Source organism: Felis catus, chromosome B1, assembly GCF_018350175.1.
Source record: "Felis catus isolate Fca126 chromosome B1, F.catus_Fca126_mat1.0, whole genome shotgun sequence".
NCBI lineage: Eukaryota > Metazoa > Chordata > Mammalia > Carnivora > Felidae > Felis > Felis catus.
The window spans coordinates 165,972,590-165,992,872 of NC_058371.1; the positions used below are offsets into that span (position 1 = coordinate 165,972,590).

Consider the following 20,283-nt stretch of genomic DNA (forward strand, 5'->3'; position numbering starts at 1 on the left):
AAACTTTCCCAAACACACGACTTGTAAACAGTGGTGTCAGAAGCCAAACTTCAGACCTGTTCTTTTACTTTCAAGTTAACACTGTTAGTCTTTTTTTTCAGGTATACAGGTTGGAAATTTTGGAAAGATTCAAGCTGAAACTAGAGAAGATAGGGAGCAAATAACAGATTGTTGTGAAAACCTTGGGAGTGAAAAACATTATGAAGAGAGTAGATCAATAAGGAAGTAGAGTTAAGGAATGCATGTGGCACGTAATGAGTATTTTTTAAAATGGCAGTTACTTTCTTTAGCTTCACCCTGAATATTTTATTATTTGAAATGAGGGTTAAAGCCTACCTCTTCAGGTTTATATATGTATATATAAGCCTGTGTGTGTGTGTGTGTGTGTGTGTGTGTGTGTGATGTATTTATGTGTAAAGAGACTGCATGTGTATACATCTATATATATATATTTATATATATAATATCTATATATTATATATATATTATATATATATATAATATATATTATAATATATAGATATTATATATAAATATATATTTATATATATAAATAAATGTAACTAAATATATGTAGATAGATATATAGATTATATATATATTATAGATTATATATATTTTATAGATATAGATTTATATATATAAATAAACATAAATAAATATAAATAATAAATATATAGATATATATAAATAATATATAATATATAGATAATATAATAATCTATATAGATATAGATACAGGCATAGACATACACAAACCTATAGAGAGAATATATACACATACATATCCATGTATATTTTTTAAGAATACAAGTATTTTAAGGAATGTATATATACATATATATACTTAAAAATATTGTGGTATTAAAATTTGTGGCCACTGGTTTCTTATAATACAATTTAGATATTGAATCTTTTACTGCTTCTAACCTTTCTCACTGGTTATTATATTTTGATCATATGTAAAACATTGGAGGCAAGCCATGTTGTTGTTCTCCATGTGCCTTAAAGCAAATTTTGGATGCATTTATAAAATTACAGCCACAACATAGTCCTTACATTGTCTCATGCCCTTCTTGGAAAATTACATTATTATATATTATCATTATAAGGAAAATATTACTTGGCAGTTATTGAATACATTTGCTTGCTGTCAGCAGAGTTGGATAACTTTGTTTTGATACATATTCTCCCTTTATTTGGAAAGACTGAGCTGCCAGGGCTATATTCTGCTATTAGGCTGTAAATAAGCATGAATAAGTGAAGAATGAATAATTGTTTTCCATATCTATGTGCTGTTACAGCTGTTAAATTATTGGATTTTTTTTCATTTGAAATTATACTAATCCTGTAAAGTCTGTAAGCTGGTCATGTATCTTGCTGAATAGATATATGCCCATGATTAGCCATGGATTGGCTAAGTGACATTGAAGTATATAAAATGAAGATGAGGGACGCCTGGGTGGCTCAGTCGGTTACGTGTCCAACTCTTGGTTTTGGTTCAGGTTATGATCTCATGGTTCTTGAGTTTGAGCTCTGCATCTGGCTCTGCACTGACAGCACAGAGCCTGCTTGGGATTCCTCTCTCCCTGTCTCTCCACCCCTCCTTGGCTTGTGCCCTCTCTATTTCTCTCTCTCTCTCTCTCCCTCTCTCTCTCTCTCTCTCTCTCTCCCCCTCCCTCCCTCAAAAAATAAATATGTAAACATAATTAATTTTTTTTTTTAGTGAAGATGAAATAGAGTTCACATCTCTCTGTTTTGGTGTACTGCTCCATTAGGAATTTCACTGACTTCCTAAGAAAAGACAATCTTGATCTTATCCCAAGTGGTGATGGTGTGTTGATAAATACATGCTGTGGATGCATGCCAATTATTGAGAAGATTGGTAAGTAAGAGTCAGGCTGGAGAATAGGGCTAAAGGGGTGATATGTTTGATCAGTCTAATTATATGCACCACTTAATAGGATTTGAATATGAGGTCCACTGCTTGTTAGTTCTTGCTTCATAACACAACCTTACAGATAATAACAATGACAAGTATCTAAAAAAACTGCTAAATTCTGGTTTTAGTTATAAGCCATGAATAAAGAGCTATCTCCGTGTCAGTTTTCCCCTGCTCCTTAACTGATTTAGCAGATGCACTGTGTTCTGTCTTTAAAGATGTGATGCAAGAAAAGTGAACTAGATCGCAAGCCAGCTATTAGTACCCATTGTTAAAACATTGAAACAATGAATTCAGCCCTTTTAAGAGAAGTTTCAGCTAATTTTGGAAGTTGTTTAAGTATCATGATAGTCCCTCATTTGTTACCAGTGTAGAAAAGTGCATGGATGGACAACATGCATCTTCAAAGCTTTCATGTTTTTTGGTAACAGCAGTTGCTTTCCTGGAAGGGGATGACATTAATTTGAGCAGTATCTCTTATTTTCCAATAACCTTTTACATGACAAAAAAATCTGCAAGTTCATTTTCTTCCCCTATCTGGAAACCATAGAAACCAATGTGAAATTATAGCTAAGAAGTTCGTCACTGGGCTATCTCAAGCTGATCTCCATGGAAACATTTCACATTTTCTTGAAATGAAAGATCTTCCAATCAGGCACACAACCATAACTGATGGCTGTCTGACAAATATAACAACAACAACAAAGAAGTAGACAGATATTTTATTAGCTAACACATGCAGGAGAGTTTTAAGACCACTTCATAAATGAGAACATTTAAATTGTAAGCATGATGCCAACTACAGAAATAAACATACAGTTTTGAAAACAACGTTCTGTCACTCTTTTTAAATGGTATCCTTTCTAGATTTTTGCATTAAAGGCAACTTCCGAAAATAGTGTGGACTTTGAATTCAGAAAGATCTATATTCAGAATCTAGTTCTGCCCCTTAGCTATCTGGCTCATTACTCCCATTTTCTTATTGTAACGTTGAGGGAAATCATGCCTGATTTAGATTATTTGCAGATTAAATTGAGTTAAGTTAAATTTTTATTAATAAGCAATCATAAATTTTTACCTGGTAAAATGAATAAATGAATGATGGAGGTATCGGGGAGGTAGAGGATTTCAAGCCTTTAATACATGGTTAAGTGATAGTACTGTTCTAGGTGGCATACTAAATATGAATGCTGCATTCTGTAATATCAAGAATTCTGTTAGTTAATCTTGGTAATACAAAGGCTGTTCCCAGTTCAAATCTTGGATAATTTCCAAAAGTTCATTTTTGAGATTGTTGCTTGGAACTTAGGTCACATGAACAGGGTGGGTGGAGAAGGGGTTTCATCCCTCCTGTTGTAGGAATGACCTCTAAAACAGGCCTGTAACATAAAAATATTATTTTCAAAATCTGTTAAATTATAAAATTATAAATCTTAAATTACATAATCAAAACTAATGACAAAATATAGTTTATAATAAAGTTCAGTATTCACTTAATATAGTTTTCTGTCCATATATAGAGTGTATACAGTAGTACACATTTACCAAGACACGTACATGACTAATGGAATGGTGCAGTAGGCCGACACAGAATGTGAGGACATTCCCTTTTCCTTTTGTGAGAGCAAAGTGAAAACGAGAAACCACTCAGGAGCATGGAGAGCTACTGAGCAGAACAGTAGATGGAATGTTCTGTGCTGTGTACATTTGTTTATCTTCTATTTGTCTCTGTCATCTGTATGTTTTAGTCTCTTAGTTTCTCCCAACTCTTCTCTGTTTGCCTTCCTTCAGTTCCTGTCCTTTTTCTCCAAGCCTAATGTAATTGAACGTTTTTAAGTTAAACACACACACACACACACACACACACACACACACACACATATATATGATATATATACATATATATCATATATATATACACATATATATCATATATACACACATTATATATATACACACATATATATGATATGACTCTATATTGCCATCATAACAATATTAAAATTAAGTACTTGCTAAATGAGGGATATATGACAGATTTCTGTGGGGGTAATCAGAGTTTGATTTTTTTAAAAACTAGAGAAATAAAGTAATAGGAACCTGCATATTTTGTGGGTTAAGTCAGGTATTAGGAGTACTTTAAGCATACATAATTGCATTGATTATAGAATCTCTCAAACTGTTTTTAAGGAAGTAACTAAAGATTAATAAGCTTTATGGTAATTTACCTCAAGTGTGTTAAAGAACTATATTGTAAACTTTTGCTTACCTTATGCTAAGATAGGCTTGCAGTTAAGTCACAATTTGAAGTACATTTTGTTTAGCCAATTGACCATGTACTCTCAATGAAACACATTGAAATGCTTATATGTATGAGGGACATGTACTAGGAAAAAACTTAGATGCACTCCAATTTCTGTCTTTTTGCTATATACCTACCACCCTACCTATTAAATAATTTATGAACTTGAGTTTTTAAGCTGTTATTACTGTAGTATTCAAGACATTGCATTATTATTTTTTTTAACGTTTATTTATTTTGAGAGAAAGAATCCCAAGCAGGCCCCTCACTGTCAGTACAGAGTCCAACATGGGGCTTGAACTAAATGAACAATGAGATATGACCTGAGCCAAAACCAAGAGTCAGACGCTTAACCGACTGAGGCACCCAGGCGTCCCAACATTGCATTATTATTACATCACTCGACGTTATGAGAATGGTGGTTAAAGTAATATACTACCCTACCAAAATCTGCTTACCTTGTAAGATCTCTGAATTGTGGTACCAGGAAAATTTTTGCAATTCTGGTAACTTTATAAATTACTCCCAAAGAATCCTGAATAAGGAATTGAAGCTGTTAGCCCCAATGAAATAGGGTAAGACTTTGACCATGCACTCATTTCAAAAATGTTACTCATAAGTTGTTTTTAAGTAAACCACCCACTTCATATATGTGAAAATTCAATTTTCAACTTATTTTTGCAGTATTTTTATCTGAAATACAGATAAATTTGAGCTGTGCCTGTTATTTTCCTAATGTAACAACATGAAAAAAATAAAAACATTGTTGTACTTCATCTTGATGGAACAAACTGGATTGGAGGTTGGCCAGTTAAAGAATCTAACCAACTAAACATACATTTGTTAAATGTTACACAACTTCAAAGTGGTCATTTCTTCAATTATTACCTAAGAAATGAGGAAATTTAGGATGATTGCTTATGTAAAATGAAGCAATACTATTAATAACACCTAAAAGGAAGTTTCCAGGACAATTAGGAGAAGAGGAATTTTATATTCTTCACAACTAATGTATGGCATACAGTTTTTAAGTAGGTTGCTTGGTCTTTACTTATGTGTCACATGTTTATATAGTCATTTAAGTAATACAGTGTTGGTACAGATTGAGTGTTTGTGTCCCTTCAGAATTCATGTTGAAATTTAATCCCCAGTGTGATGGTATCTGGAGGCAGGACCTTTGGAAGGTGATTAAGTCATAATGGTGAAGTTCTAATAAATGGAATATGTGCCCTAATAAAAGAGATCCCAGAGGACTCACTCACCCTTTCCACCATGTGAGGACACAGCAAGAAAATGGCCACCTATGAACCAGGATGTGGGCTCTCACTAGATGCCGAATCTGCTGGCATCCTGATCTTGAACTTTCTGGGCCCCAGAACTGTGAGAAATAGCCACTCAGTTATGGTATTCTGTTGTTACAGCAGCTCAAATGTAATAAGATAAATATTTTATACTATTTATTCAAAATTAATAACTTATTGTCTTGTGTTATAAATCTTTGGATGCAAGATCATCAATTAGTCTGTGGAATATAATTATTAGAATTTTAAGTAGTTGTAGGGAAGAGAGTGGTAAAATAATAGAAAGCATCTTTTATGAATTACTCCCAAATGTGTGCCACATTTTATTTGCATTAGTTAGGACTATTTTGTAAAGCTTCTTGTCACTGAGCCAGTCTCTCTTCAGAGCTACAGACTTGGTAAGTTTGACTGTGGTTAGTTACATACAGTAAGGCAAGCTAAAGAAAGAGACTAAAATGCAGTCTCAAGAAAATAGAAGTTGATTTCTCTCTGATTTAGTAGTTCAGGGTAGGCAAACAGTCCAGGGCAATAGGTTTCATCCCACAGCAATAACTTCCATAAAATAGTAGCCACAGGAGACACAAGGACAAATAGGAGACATCAATAACAGGAAGGAGAAATACACAAAACAAGTTCCTCCCCCTCTCCAAAATAGGATGGTTATAGAAACAGTAAGGTTGTGTGTGTGTGTGTGTGTGTGTGTGTGTGTGTGTGTGATTGAAATAACATAAATAGCATAACCAGATTGCAATTTAAACCAGAAGCATTCCAAAGTTACAAAAGTACCTTCCACCTGGGATTTTAAAAATAAATCAATAAACAACTTGTATTAGGGTTATCCAGAAAAGCATATCTCATAGATTATTTTTTATGTATCTATGTATCTATGTGTCTCCCTTCCTTCTTCCTTCCTTCCTTCCTTCCTTCCTTCCTTCCTTCTTCCTTCCTTCCTTCCTTCCTTCCTTCCTTCCTTCCTTCCTTCTTCCTCCCTCCCTCCTTCCTTCCCTTTCTTCCTTCCTTCCTTTCTTCCTTTCTCCATTCCTTCCTTTCTTCCTCCCTCCTTCCCTCCTTTCCTTCCTTCCTTCCTTCGTCTCTCTCTCTCTCTCTCTCTCTCTCTCTCTCTCTGCAGAGAGAGAGGGAAGGAGAGATATATTACAAAGAATAGGTTGGCATTTATGGAGGTTCACAAGTCTCAGGATCTGAAAAGTGAGTCGAAATACTGGAGACCCAAGAGAGCTGATGTGTAATTTCAATCTAAGTCTGATATGGAAGTCAGTAGTCTCAAGGCCCAAGAAGAGCAGATGTTTCAGTCTTAATTCAAGGGCCAGAGAAGACTAATAACTCATATCAAACAATCACAAAGAAGAATTCCCTTTTTATTTGCAAAAGGATTAACTTTTTAATTCTTTTCAGGCCTTCAACTGATCGGATGAGGCTCACCCACATTAGGGAGAGCAATCTGCTTTGCTTGGTCTACCACTTCAAATGTTTATCTCATCCTAAACATCCGTACAGACACACCCAGAATAATGATTGACCAAATATCTGGGCACTTTCTGGCCCAGTCAAGTTGACGCACAAAATCAGCTGTCACACAACTCTTGGAGTCAAAGAGGAAACCAAAACTTCAGATGTTCTTGAAAATAAAGTTTTATGAGAACACAACATATCAGAATTGATGAAACACAGCTAAATTAGGTACTAGAGGAAAATTTGTAGATTAAATACTTACAACAATAAAAATGAAAAGGGAATTAAACACCTAACTGCTTAGTAAAAGAAACTTTATGAAGAACTATATAAACCAAACAAAGCAGAAGAATTAAACCAGCTCCAAAATTGAAATGTATAACAAAACATTATTAAGAACTAATAAATTAACCCAATAGTGAACTCATTTATTTGAAATTATCATGGGGCGCCTGGGTGGCTCAGTCGGTTAAGTGGCCGACTTCGGCTCAGGTCATGATCTCGCAGTCCGTGAGTTCGAGCCCCACGTCGGGCTCTGTGCTGACAGCTCAGAGCCTGGAGCTTGTTTCAGATTCTGTGTCTCCCTCTCTCTGACCCTCCCCTGTTCATGTTCTGTCTCTCCGTCTCAGAAATAAATAAAACGTTAAAAAAATGAAATTATAATGAAAAACTAATAGTTAACCATACTAATTTTTTAAAAAGTGTAGGGAAAAACATGAATACATAAATTTAGAAATTTTATATATATGGGAAATATGTCATTAGTCTGCATACCTCTATGCAAATGTATATGAAAATCCAGATAAGATGAATAATTGTCTAGCAAAATAGAATTTATCAAATAAAAATTTATCCTTTAATCCTAAAAGGTAGTCTAAACAGATCAATTATCATGAAATAAATAGGGAAAGTAAGAGATTACTCCAATAATAATAATAATAATAAAAATAATGACTTTGAATGGATCGAGATGAGAATTTTGCCACACTCTAAAGATAAGAAAATCTTCAGTCTATTTACACTATTCTAGAACAGAGAAAAGAAGGAAAAATGCAAATTCATATCCGGAATGAAATGGGTGAATTATTAACCCTAAACATAAAAGATTGTACCGAAAATAAAATTACAATCCAATCATATCAACATGGAATATGTGATGCTAGGAATGCAATATGCAATGATAGTTAAATATCAACAAACACATTTACATAATCTGTTGTATTAATAGAGCTAAAGAGGTAAATCATATGCTCATATTCAGATATTTAAGAGTATTTGAAATTTATTGTCCTTAAGGACAAAAATCTGATTTGTGCATGCACGTACACACACACACACACACACACACACACACACACACACCATTGCCCTAAAGTTGGTATCTTATCCAATGGGAAAACATTAGAAGCTTTCTGATTAATGTCAGACGTAAGGCAAATACATTTTGTCTTTCTATTACTATTTAGCATTTTTATTAGAGCTATTACTTATAAAAGCAGTCAAACACAAAGGCATAAGAATTAGAAAGTAAGAATTCTATTAGAAAGTAAAGATAGAATTATATATGTGGAAAATCAAAAAAATTGATGGGGAAACTTAAACAGAATTCCAGGGTGATATCAGATTATAAAATCATGAAATCAATATTTAAAAAGATGCTATGAATGAGACAATTCCATTTACAAAAGAAAAAGCATACCTGTATATAAATTTATGTCCAACAAATGTGTGTGTCTATATAAACAAATGAAAGCACATACCATATTCTTAGACAATGTTTTATAGAATTCATTCTTCCGTGCAATAATTTATAACATTGAAGCTTTTCCAAGAAAATATTAATAAGCTAGTTTTCTTTGGAGCTTGGCAAGTTAATTATAAAAGTCATTTAACAGAGCAAATAATAATCAGGACATAGATTCCAGTAGTGACTAACTCTATTAAAACATTTTCCAGAGTTTCCATTTCTTAATCACTATGCTATGTGTACAAATGGAAACCAGGCCCGTATAATAGAATAGGTAAGCCATAAATCGATCTTACTGCATATGGAAATTTAGTAGACAATAAAAGCAGCATTTAAACATTGAGGAGAAAATGAACACTTAATATGTAGTGTTGGGATACTTAGTTAACCATAAAGAAAATAGATAAAATTATATGTATTTCTGACACTGTAGACAAGATAAATTCTAACAGAAAATGAAACTATAATGCAAGAAGGAAACATGGGGGAATTCATTTATAACATGACAGGAAAATTTTCTAAACAGGAGTCGAAATCTAGATGCAGTAAGAAAAAATACTGATATATTACATTTAACCGTATTAAGAAATAACTTTCCATTGCAAAAAATCCAAAAAGCAAAGTAAGAAACACAGTGACTAATAGGAAAAAGGTTTGAAAATTGCATCAGTTCAAAGAGTTATTACCTCTAATATATAAAAGCCTTCTGAAGGCAGAGAGATAAAACACAAATGGGCAATGTACAGATAGGAACAGATAGGTCACAGAAAAAGAAATGCAAGTAGCTCTTTATTACATGAAAATGTCCACGACTCTCCATAATAAGAGAAATGTGCTAGTTAAAGCTGAACTACTGTTTCTCACCAATCAGATTGGCAAAGGATCCCAAAGTGTAACTATATTATGATGAGACTGAAGGAAAACCAGCACTGTCGAACCTTTCTGTTTGGAATACAAAACGGTAAATCTCCCTGGAGGAGAATTTGGCAATATTCTACATTATTCTTTGACCCAGCAATCTCATCTCTACGTATCTCAAAATGCACCAGCAAATCTATGAAAAAGCATGTGTGCAATGCTGTTAGTGGCAATTCTTCTATAAGAGCAGAAGACTGTAAACAACCAGTTGTTACACTCTTGTGTCTCCATTTCAAAACCTGCCCCTGCCCGTGTATAATTGACTAGATTTGCAGTCTGGGCCTCTACTAACCACATTTCTGTTCGTGCGCTGGCTTCAGTAAGTCTCTGCCTGATGGGGGTGCTGCTGCCAAGGCTGGATCTTGGAAGGGAAAATTAAGGATGCTTAGCCTCCCTGTTTTGCCTCACTTGCTCTGAGTGTCACAACAGCAGCACTTCTTCACTCCAACAAGAATTTGTTCCCCACCGACTTAAATACTGCCTTTATCATGTATTCAATGCTTTTGTCTGGAGCTTGACATGTTGATTATACAATACATTTAGAAGAACAAACAATATCCAAGAAAACCTGAGCTTTTCAATAAGTACTGTTGGACTAACTAGTTAAACCACAGGAAAAGTAGATGAAACTGATTCCATTTCTGGCACTATTCATAGGATTGATTCCAAATTGTTCTGGGATGTCAATATGTAAAAAATGAAATGATACAACTCGAAGAAAATCATATAGGTAGTAACTATAGGGAACAACAACCACCTACGACCGGGAAAACAGGGAAAAAGTTGCAATTATTAGATCTTGGAAGCATGAAGAAGCAATCAACAGAACTGAGACCTCGACCTCGGAAGAAGGGGCACTATTTGGCTGGGGGTCCTGCAGACCTGGCATACAGACCTCCAATGAGGGGCGACCAGCAGGCTTGTGCTAGAAGGTAAGTGTGATAACATATGTATCTCTCTGTAAGGATCAGCAAAACTCTAAGACGGAATCAACAGCTCCCTTCAAAGAATATTAGGAAACCAACTTATTGCAAAAATTGGAATATATACAGAAAAGAAGCTAGCATTCATCCTGCTTCTTCCAAATGAATTCTAACAAAGGATAAACGGTGAGAAGTTTCTTTTCATATTATTCTAGGTAATAAAGAATAAAATGAGAATTAGAATATTGCCATTCAAATGGTAGAACAGATCTAAGCAATGATAATTAGTGACTGCTTGCATAACACAAAAAAGAGAAAATCAAACATATATGCCTATTGGTGAAAGTACAAAAACCGCCTGTGAATTACTCTTGCCAAAAAAAACCGAAGTTAGATATAAATTTAACTATCGATACACAGGAAATAAAGAGGAACATTTTGGGCAGCACCATGGGGCTGCAGTAAGCAAAATTGAGGCTGGAAACCCTTGGACAAATATCCCATTTCCTCCGCAAGTGGCAAAGAAAGAAAAGGAGTGGATGAGAACTCACGTTTAAAACTTGAGACAAAAGTACTGTAACGTATGGACCTTCCTCGGGCCTGGATTCAAAGAAACAAAAAATATAGGAGACAATAGGGAAGGAACTTGAGCCCTAACTGGGCTTTGTTGATTTTGCAGAATTGCTTTAGATGTGATGATAATATTGGGGTTATGTTAAAAATAAAAGAATGCTCATATTTTCAAGCTATCCGATTTGTAAATAAAATACTGCCTAGAGTTTCCTTCAAAATAATCCAGTGCATGTGTTGAAAGTGGATGCATAAATGAAACAACAATGTCTATTTGTCAAAAACTATTAAAACTTAGAATTACATGCATGAAAGTTCATTTTCTTATTACCTCTATTTTTGTATTATATCTTTTTTGAAATTTGCTACAATAAAAATACATATATTTAGTATATTATTTTTTGTATATTTTGTTAATAATAATAATGACAATGTGCCTTTTATTTGAGTACTACAATGTTTTGGTACTCATAAATGCACTTTAAATGCATTATGTCTTTAAGTCTCCCCTCAAAACAGGTAATCTTTGTTATTATTCCCATTCGTTTGATTTCAAAGCCTTTACTCTTTCCACTATTTACCTGTCATTCTATCTAGTTAGTGGTAGAAGGTGATAAAAATTTCAGTGGCAAATTTGCCAGTGAATAAGCTTTTAATATTATTATTAAATAATTATTTGTTTATAATGGTTAATGTTTATTATTATAATGTCCAGGCACTGTTCTAAGGGTTTTATGTGTATTTATTTGATATTCTTTTTAAATTTTTTTTTCTAATTTTTACTTATTTTCGAGAGAGTGTAAATGGGGGAAGGGCAGAGAGAGAGAGAGGGAGACACAGAATCTGAAGCAGGCTCAGAGGTGTCAGCCCAGTGCCTGACGTAGGGCTCAAACTCATGGACCGTGAGATTATGACCTGAGCCAAAGTCGGATGCTTAACTGACTGAGCCACCCAGGCTCCCCTATTTACTTGATATTTTTAACCACCCTATGAAGTAGAACGTTTATTAGCTGAATGCATTTTTTTTTTTTTATTCTTGGAAAACTTGCATGATGTGAGAGTCACCTATCCAGAATCTATTTAAGTCATTTCTCTTGTTAGACATATAAATTCTTCCTTTGCTGCTGGTATTAGAAATGATACTATTTTAAGCAGCCTTATACACAAATTTTGAGTCTTCACCTTAGGTATTTTTAAGTAGAGTAACTTTTTGAAGTGTATTTATTTACTTTGAGAGAGAGAGAGAGCGTGAGCCAGCGGAGGGGTGGAGGGAAAGAGGGAGAGAGAGAATCCCAAGCAATCCCCAAAATCCCAAGCTGATGGCACAGAGCCCGATGTGGGGCTTGAAATCATGAAACGTGAGATCCTGACCTGAGCCAAAATCAAGAGTCAGACACTTAACCAGCTGAGCCACCCAGGTGCCCCAATTTTTAAGTGGAGTCTTACAAGAGAAATTAACTAGGTATAACCATTCTTAAACTTTGATATATATTATCCAAATGCTGTTTAGAAAAATCTTGCCAGCTTCCACCAGTTGTACCAGTTAACATTATATGGAGTTCAGTATACTTTACTCTTTCTTAGTAATCCGATCTTTAAGAAGCAAGATTGAGGGGCACCTGGGTGGCGCAGTTGGTTAAGTGTCGACTTCAGCCAGGTCACGATCTCGTGGTCCGTGAGTTCGAGCCCCGCGTCGGGCTCTGGGCTGATGGCTCAGAGCCTGGAGCCTGTTTCCGATTCTGTGTCTCCCTCTCTCTCTGCCCCTCCCCCGTTCATGCTCTGTCTCTCTCTGTCCCAAAAATAAATAAACGTTGAAAAAAAAATTTAAAAAAAATAAAAAAAAAGAAGCAAGATTGAAAACTGAGAGGTGAAGGACGCCTGGCTAGTTCAGTCAGTAGAGCATGAGACTCTTTTTTTTTTTTTAATGTTTTATTTATTTTTGAGACAGGGAGAGACAGAGCATGAACAGGGGAGGATCAGAGAGAGGGAGACACAGAATCTGAAACAGGCTCCAGGCTCTGAACTGTCAGCACAGAGCCTGACGCGGGGCTCGAACCCACGGACCGCGAGATCATGACCTGAGCCAAAGTCGGCCGCTTAACCGACTGAGCCACCCAGGCGCCCCGAGCATGAGACTCTTGATCTGGGGGTTGTAAGTTCAAGCCCCATGTTGGCTGTAGAGATTATTTAAAAATAAAAAATTATGTAAGGAGCACCTGGGTGGCTCAGTCTGTTAAGCATCTGACTCTTGATTTCAGCTCAGGTCGTGGTCTCACGATTGGTAAGATCGAGTCCCACATCCAACCTGCTTGGGATTCACTCTTTCCCTCTTTCTGTGTCCCTCCCCGGCTTGAGCTGTCTCTCACTTTCTCTCATTTTCTCAAAATAAATACATAAACTTAAAAAAAAAAAAAGATCTTTGAAACCAGAAAACTGAGAAAAAATGCCAAGTAATTTGAATATTAATCTTCATTTCTTTGATTATAATATGTGATGTTTTCAAATGAGATCGTGTTACATGTGAATGTGTGTTTGTGTATGTATGGATTATCCACTACTTTCCTTCATCTGTTTTTTTTTTGTGACTGACATTCTTGTCTTATTAAACTCTAAGACTTCTTCATACAGTAAAATGCTAGTTCTTTTCAGTCATATGTGCTGCATTTTCTTGTTTGCCTTTTAAATTTGTTCACGATATTTTTGACAGGTGAATTTTCAGTTTGATGTTGTCATTTAATCAATCATTTACTTTGACCTTTTCCACTGAACTTTTTTGCTAGGTGGGCAGTCTTGGGATCACAATATCAGAGAAGCCTCACAGACTTGTGCTTTAGTTGATTTGTTTTTGAGACTTTATTATTCCCTTTGGCCAAAATGCTGTAGTGAACTGATTTCTTTTCATATCCTTGCATCTACCACACTCTTTGCCAACTTGAGTTGGGAAAGGCATGTTGTAGTGGCTGTTCTCTAGGCAGTTCAAAGCAAGACCAAATTGTCCAAAGCTGTTTTGTAGTCTAAATTGGTGGAAGAATCCTGGCTGTCAAAGAACCTGTCTCAGCAGGGAATTTCTGGCATTGAGCTGAGGAGTATTATTAGTTTAAAAGCTAGGGAAGCCAGCTTGTATCAGAGAATCACCAATGTCTTATAATATGAACACATGGCTTTGATGCAAATAGGTCATGAGTAGAAAAGACATAGAGGGTAATTAATTGAAAAGCAATATTTTAAAGCAGGATTTAATGTTGTTGGCTGCACTTTAACTATGACATAGGAGATATTTAGCAAAATGCCTGAAGAATTTCATTCACGGACAGAGCTTATCTAAACCACAGAAATCTTGAAGTTTTCTCTCAATATTTGACTCACACAGAGTACACATTTGACCACAGAATCTCAATGACAACAACAAAATAAATCATTGTTACTACTTTAGAGATGAGTTTCTGTTTCTGTTTTCCATACTCAGCATTAAAGTGATAGAGGAAGGGTAAATTTGAAAATCTGACTTTTGTTTGGAAATCTTATTTTGAGAAGGAATGTTTTGAAACACATTTTTCTGCAATTTTTAACATTTAAATTTTGCAACAACGTAATAGAAATACACGGTTTTGAAAACTCAAGCAGTGTAGAAAGGGTTCAAGCAAAAACAGTGGTCTTCCAGACTACCTCTTTTTCTTCAGTCTTTCATTAGAACCATTTTACAGGGGCACCTGGGTGGTTCAGTTGGTTAGGTGTCCAACTTTGGTTCAGGTCATTATCTCATGGTTGTTGGGTTTGAATCCTGCATCAGGCTTTGTGCTGACTGCTTAGAACCTGGAACCTGCTTCAAATTTTGTGTCTCCCTCTCTCCCTGTCCCTCCCCCACTTGCACTCTATCTCTCTCTCAGAAATAAACATTAAGAAAAAAAAAGAATGTATGAATTAAAGAACCATTTTACAATTTTCTAATTGTTTTCCTCGTTGTTCTTTTTGTATCTCTACATCGTTAAGTTGATTTTTCTTGATTAATCCATTTCAGTCATTGTCTATGGAAGTTTGTGTATAACAAGAATATTTAGCAATTCCTTTCTTACATCACTCTGTTCTCATTTTGGAGATTACAAAACCTTTTCAAACTTCTGTGCATTAGGGTTAAATTCTTTATTAAAAATGTTCTATTAAATTCTCCAATAATTGATATTCCGACTATGGTAATTTTTTTCTATTTGTTTATCCCGGTCTTTGTCTTGCTACAGATTTTTCTTCAATTTCTAGCAATGCTTGAATATCATTTTGTATTGAGAATGCCTGGCAATATTGTGTGGATGGGTGGCACCTGTCAACTGGCAGAGTTCACTTTGAATAATTAAGCAGGAAACTGGAATGTTTCTGAAGACTAGAATTTGAACAATTTTGCTTTCGAGGCAAATGCTCAACTGTCCCAGTTTGTGCACAGACAGCCACTTCAGGTTCATTGGAAAGAAACTCCTAGCTCCACATCACACCGCATTGTGTGGTGTTTGCATTGCATAGAGGTGGGAGTAAATGGGGACTATTTCAGCCCTTTTAAAAATTAACACCGAGATGGTATATCTGGAAGGTCAACCCCCTCCACTTCTGGGCCCTTCTCCATAAGTTCTAGAATGGCTGTCCTCTGTTTATTCATGTTTTATAAATGTTCTGTCTACTGAAAGCCTCTTTGTCACTCTTTTTTTACTTTTTTCTCTTTATTGTCCCTTTATGAGGATCTTGACGTAAGAGAAGAAAAATATTTGCTTTTAGTCAGCAGCCCTGGACCAGAAGCCACAAGTTACATTTAAAAATAAATTTTGGGGGCGCCTGGGTGGCCCAGTCGGTTGAGGCTCAGACGACTTCGGCTCAGGTCATGATCTCATGGTTCGTGGGTTTGAGCCCCACATGGGGCTCTGTGCTGACAGCTCAGAGCCTGGAACCTGCTTTGGATTATGTGTCTCCCTCTCTCTCTGCCCCTCCCCTGCTCACACACTGTCTGTCTGTTTCTCTCACTCTCAAAAATAAATAAACATTGGGGCGCTTGGGTGGCTCAGTCGGTTAAGCGTCCGACTTCAGCTCAGGTCATGATCTTGCGGTCCGTGAGTTTGAGCCCCGCGTTGGGCTTTGGGCTGATGGCTCAGAGCCTGGAGCCTGCTTCCGATTCTGTGTCTCCCTCTCTCTCTGCCCCTCCCCCATTCATGCTCTGTCTCTCTCTGTCTCAAAAATAAATAAACGTTGGCACAAAAACAGACACATAGACCAATGGAATAGAATAGAAACCCCAGAACTAGACCCACAAACGTATGGCCAACTCATCTTTGACAAAGCAGGAAAGAACATCCAATGGAAAAGACAGTCTCTTTAACAAATGGTGCTGGGAGAACTGGACAGCAACATGCAGAAGATTGAAACTAGACCACTTTCTCACACCATTCACAAAAATAAACTCAAAATGGATAAAGGACCTGAATGTGAGACAGGAAACCATCAAAACCATAGAGGAGAAAGCAGGAAAAGACCTCTCTGACCTCAGCCGTAGCAATCTCTTACTCAACACATCCCCAAAGGCAAGGGAATTAAAAGCAAAAATGAATTACTGGGACCTTATGAAAATAAAAAGCTTCTGCACAGCAAAGGAAACAACCAACAAAACTAAAAGGCAACCAACGGAATGGGAAAAGATATTTGCAAATGACATATCAGACAAAGGGCTAGTATCCAAAATCTATAAAGAGCTCACCAAACTCCACACCTGAAAAACAAATAACCCAGTGAAGAAATGGGCAGAAAGCATGAATAGACACTTCTCTAAAGAAGACATCCGATGGCCAACAGACACATGAAAAGATGCTCAACGTCGCTCCTCATCAGGGAAATACAAATCAAAACCACACTCAGATATCACCTCACGCCAGTCAGAGTGGCCAAAATGAACAAATCAGGAGACTATAGATGCTGGAGAGGATGTGGAGAAACAGGAACCCTCTTGCACTGTTGGTGGGAATGCAAATTGGTGCAGCCACTCTGGAAAGCAGTGTGGAGGTTCCTCAGAAAATTAAAAATAGACCTACCCTATGACCCAGCAATAGCACTGCTAGGAATTTATCCAAGGGATACAGGAGTACTGATGCATAGGGCCACTTGTACCCCAATGTTCATAGCAGCACTCTCAGCAATGGCCAAATTATGGAAAGAGCCTAAATGTCCATCAACTGATGAACGGATAAAGAAATTGTGGTTTATATACACAATGGAGTACTAGGTGGCAATGAGAAAGAACGAAATATGGCCCTTTGTAGCAACATGGATGGAACTGGAGAGTGTGATGCTAAGTGAAATAAGCCATACTGAGAAAGACAGATACCGTATGTTTTCACTCTTATGTGGATCCTGAGAAACTTAACAGAAACCCATGGGGGAGGGGAAGGAAAAAAAAAAAAAGAAAGAGGTTAGAGTGGGAGAGAGCCAAAGCAGAAGAGACTCTTAAAAACTGAGAACAAACTGAGGGTTGATGGAGGGTGGGAGGGAGGGGAAAGTGGGTGATGGGCATTAAGGAGGGCACCTTTTGGGATGAGCCCTCGGTGTTGTATGGAAACCAATTTGACAATAAATTTCATATATTGAAAAAAATAAAAAAAATAGATAAATAAACTTTAAAAAATTAAAAAAAAATAAACATTAAATAAAAAAAGAAAAAAAGAAGAAGGAATTAACTATCAACTTCCACAGTATGGCCAGCGATATTAGCTAGCTCTCACTCTACTCTAACAGGGCAGCAGCCTACCAGAGACCGAACTGTATCTGCCTCTATGTCCAGCAGACTCACCTTCAACTTTTGTTCACAAAAAGCAAGCAAACAAACAAAAAAAGCTGGGAAGTTTTTACTAATACTTTTTTTAAATTTAATATAAAATTATAGGAACCTGAACTTTAGTAACACAGCTGGAACGGTCTGCAGCAGCAGGGGCAGCAGTGGGAGATTTAATTTGGTTGATTTTTCTGTGGTTGTTGGTTGTTCGCAGTCTCATGGTGATGGAAGCTGCACCTTTCTTCGAGGGGACCAAGAAGCTGCAGGAGGTTTGGTTCTCCAGGCAACAGCCCAACGCAAACCAAGAATCTGAGGATCTTTACACCATCCCAAGATCCGAGGGGGACACACTTTTTTTTTTAATTTTTAATGTGTATTCATTCTTTGAGAGAGATAGAGACAGAGCGTGAGCAGGGAGAGGCACAGAGAGGGAGACACCGAATATGAAGCAGGTTCCAAGCTCTGAGCTGTCAGCACAGAGCCCACGAACCATGTGATCATGACGTGGGACTCAAACCCACGAACCATGAGATCATGACGTGAGCTGAACTCTGAGGCTCAACCGATTGGGCCAACCAGGCGCCCCGAGTGGGACATACTTTTGAAAGATGTGCAGTGCTCACAGTAGCTTGTTTGTCTCCAAAAGACGTTTCATTTTGAAGGCGTGGTACCAAACCTTGCTAGGGATTACAATTGAGTTTCACTCAATTCAAAGCTTCTTTTATTCTTGTAAGAATTTCATGAAGCCTTCTTACCAAAGGTACCCACACCGGAATTTCAAGGAAGAAATAAAGTTTCTTAATGCAATTCTCCCAAACAGAGCAGCATGTTATATTGTATGGGACACATGCATTCTGACTGTCGGTACGTGTATACTTTGTATTTCCCAGAGACTCAGGTAATCAGTCAGCCAGATCAAACCCTGGAAATTCTGATGTGTGAACTTGACCCAGCAGTTATGGACCAGTTCTATATGAAAGAATGTGCGACTGCAAAGGATGTCACTCTTGAGAGTAGAATTAGTGACCTGACCCCGGGTTCTGTCATTGATGCCACACTGTTCAATCCTTGTGGGTATTCAATGAATGGAATGAAATTGAATGGAACTCATTGGACTGTTCACATCACTCCACATCCAGAATTTTCTTATGTTAGCTTTGAAACGAACTTAAGTCAGACCTCCTATGATGACGTGACCTGGAAAATTGCGGAAGTCTTCTAGCCAGGAAAAGCTGTGTCCACGCTGTTTGTAAATAAGAGTTCCAAATGTTGCACAGTGCTTTCTTTACCCCAGAAGATTGAAGGTTTTAAACGTCTTGATTACCAGAGCGCCATGTTCAATGATTATAATTTTGTTTTTACCAGTTTTGCTAAGAAGCAGCAACAACAGCAGTGTTGATTAATAAAAATGAAGAAAAAACGTAAAAAGAGAACACACAGAGAAGGTGATGGCTGCTTTTTAGATATCAATACCGGGGGCCATACGTTCCATTACCACGTAATGATAGTGTAATCATTTTGAATTGTATGCACTATTATAGCAAAGAGTTAGATATCTTGCATGAATGCTCTCTTCTGTGTTTAGGTATCCTATGCCACTCTTGCTGTGAAATTGAAGTGCATGTATAAAGAACCTTTTACTATATGTAACTTTACAACACTTGTGAAAACAACTTAATTTGGTTTACGCACAATGTAATATTTCTCTAGGTATCATCCAAAATTCCCACCAGACAGGGCTTTCGTCTTCATTAGGTGTTGGCCTCAGCCTAATCATCTGGGACTATTCTATTAAATTGCTTCCAGGATTTTACATCCAGTTACCTCCGCTTTCTAGAACATATTCTCTACTAATATTACTGAAACCAATTTCTACTTCATACAGATGTTTCTTGCAGCAACAATTAAAGTTTATCTTCCACGAGTCGAGTCCTCTTAAAATGACTGCAGTTATCCATTTTATTACTATTTTAACATTATTGCTTCCTGTACCTGTACTTCCTTTAATTGATTTTGTTCCTTGCCATCATGTCTTGCCTCCTGACACCCCCTCAATAAAGCAATGCACTATTAAAAACCCAAAAAAAAAAAAAAAAGGAATTAACCATCAACAGCAGTCTCAACATTAATGGTAGTGGCATTTTGGTATTTTTTTTTTCAAAGGTACATCTATAGCTCTAGTATACCTTTGTATTGGACTTTAATCACAACATTGTGTAGTGAAAATTGGCCATGTAAATAATAATCACTCATAAATAAATTTTAAAGGAAATGTAACTTTTCATTTTGGTCATGAGTTTATCATAACGTA

General features: G+C 36.4%; 1 long non-coding RNA gene and 1 pseudogene across 1 annotated transcript; both read left to right on the forward strand.

Annotated features, from left to right (window-relative positions):
* The first annotated feature begins 5,516 nt into the window (after window positions 1-5,516).
* Window positions 5,517-7,231, forward strand: LOC123385078. Its single transcript, XR_006597115.1, has 2 exons — window positions 5,517-5,675; window positions 6,959-7,231. It is a non-coding gene; the product is annotated as an uncharacterized LOC123385078 (long non-coding RNA).
* A 10,527-nt stretch (window positions 7,232-17,758) lies between these two features.
* LOC123385077 lies at window positions 17,759-20,077 on the forward strand (annotated as a pseudogene).
* The last annotated feature ends 206 nt before the right edge of the window (window positions 20,078-20,283 follow it).